Source organism: Otolemur garnettii, unplaced genomic scaffold (assembly GCF_000181295.1).
Source record: "Otolemur garnettii isolate 467f Iridium unplaced genomic scaffold, OtoGar3 scaffold00283, whole genome shotgun sequence".
Classification (NCBI taxonomy): domain Eukaryota; kingdom Metazoa; phylum Chordata; class Mammalia; order Primates; family Galagidae; genus Otolemur; species Otolemur garnettii.
Genome location: NW_003852678.1, coordinates 46,267 through 48,710, shown reverse-complemented (window position 1 = coordinate 48,710; position 2,444 = coordinate 46,267).

Below are 2,444 nucleotides of genomic sequence, written 5' to 3'. Positions count from 1 at the left end.
ATGGGCATCACACCATGTTACATTCCATCATGCCACATCACACAATGGACTGCTGGTAAATGTTGGGGCCTGTGCACGATGTTGCCTTGTTTCAGAGTTGCAGGAATGAGGGCCAAGGAAGGTGCTTCTGAGGGAGTGGCCGATGGGGGGCAGAGGTGACTGGCCAGAGCAGCGGCTGCCAGAAACTTCTGCCTCTTGCCCAGCTCAGTCTGCTTGATCTGTGGGATGACCTGCCATAGACAGCACACCACATCTCCTGGCCTTCCTTCCCTTAGCCAGGCAGGCTGTCAACTCTCAGGCGAGTGCACTAATGCCCTCTCCAGAGCCCTAGAGGCCCTGGGTGCCTCTCAAGAGGCAGGGTGGAGACCTGCTCATATCATTAAATTTTAAGGTCCCCACAGGCCGCAGCCTTCTCTGGACAGAGGACTCTATGGCATTGTTCTCACTCTGCTTGTGGTCTGGGTTTGTCTGCAGGGCCCAGTTGAGACTGAGGCTCTGTCCTTGGGGTTGGGATGGACTGGCTAGTGACATGCCAGCTGCTGGCCCTGCACCCCAGGTTTCTTCCTCCTCCCGCTGGCAACAGCAGCAGCCCCATGTCCTGTGGAGGGAAAGGCCCGGGCTCCTTGGAGCTCATGTCCAGCAGGCATTGGCTGTGAGCCCTCCTGGGGTGTTCTGGGCCTGGGGCCTGTGACTGGCCTCCCTGTGTTTGATGCAATTCTCACCTTGAGGGCTGGGCTGCTGAAACTAATTTGGCCATTCCCCTTCCACTTGTAAAACAGCCATAGAAAGCTCTGATAGCATTTCCCAGCCCAGCTCCTATCAGCCTCCTGGTGACTGAGCTCTGGCTGGGATCCCTGAGCCCCTCTCTGCTCAGCTGTGACCTTGAGAAGGATGTGAACAAACACATTCAGCTTTTGGCAGCTTTGGCACCAGTGGGGAAAGGCTTGTCTGAGGGTCATAGTACTACCAGAAGGGACCATCTATGGCAGCCATGCACCTCCCTTTCTTTGGGGCATTTGCTTAAAGGGCTGATGGCCATGAGTCTTTTCTCTGTCCCTTCTTAATGTCCAGGTGTCTGCTACAGCCTGGGATGTCTCTCTGAGGACCTGAGAGTCATGACCTTCAAATGTCCTTGTCAGGAAGGATGGGGGTTTCTCTTCACCAGGCTCTGGGAGAATCCTGACTTCTAGCCCTTGGTGACTGCTCCCTTCCTCCCTCTGCCTGAGGCCTGGCAGCTCTGCATGGGTGGCCTGTGAGCTCAGGCCTGGCCGGACTCTTCCTACCACAATAGTCACTGCTGCTAAAATCAGTCCTGGCTGCTTTAATGAGTGTCCGGCTTTGGTAATTTTTGGGAACACTGCTCTCTGCCCCTGCCCCTCATTCCTGGCACCAACGTGACTGTTATGGGGCAAGTTTTATCCCAGAAGAACGGCAGCCTAGGTGATGTCTACCTGAGGTCTTAAACTTTAGAGTAGATGCTGGGATTAGGCTTTGGGGGATATTGGGATGGGATGAGTCATTTTGCATGTGAGAAGGACGTGAACTTTGGGGGGCTATAGGGTAGACTCTTATGAGGCACATTGTGCCAATCCACCCCTACAATGCTGAAATACCAAGGCTGGTTCTACAGAAGTGTGCCCGTGCTTAGAGACAGAGTCTGTACAGAGGTAACAAGCTAACACCACTAAGGTGGACCCTGATCCAGTAGGCCTGGGGTCCCCATAAGAAGAGGATGTCAGCACATGCAGAGAGATGGACACAGGAGAAGCAGGGAGGAGGTTCTGTCTGAAGGCCCAGGACAGATGCCTCAGGAGGACTCTCCCCTTGGTCTCGGACTCCAGGTGCCCAGACTGGGAGACAGCTGAGTTGCCCGGAGTTATCACTGTCATTGCTGTTGGACCTGTGGTCTGGAGGCTCCTTCCACCCCTGGCATCTGTGCTGTTCTCAGGCCACAGCCCCTGCCCAGCACAGTGACCAGGGCTGGCAGGTGCCAGGTCTGACTGGGATTAGAAAGAGCATCCCTGAGGGCAAGCAGGGGCCCCAATGCCTCAGGTGATGGCTGGGCTGGTATGTCACACAGGGCACTGGAGGGTGGGTGGGTGGAGGCCTCGAGGATGGATGCCATGTGGGCAGTGTGGACACAGGAAGGCTGTCCTCCAGGCACAGGACTTGTGAAGGATGTTTTATTATCATTAAACAAAGAAACATTAAAGATAATTAATGACCTTAAGAAAATTAACAAGAAGGACAAAAGCTATTGAAGCTGAAACTGTGGTGTTTCCTTTTAGTACATTGTGAGACCTGCCCGACGCCCTGGCAGGTGCTCTCCTCTCTCCTACCTGAGATGAGCCTGGCTTTGCCTGCAGAAGTGCTGGGAGCATGGCCTTGGGCTCTCTCCTTACTCAAATAGTCTCACGTTCCCATTTTCCCTGGACACTGGCCTC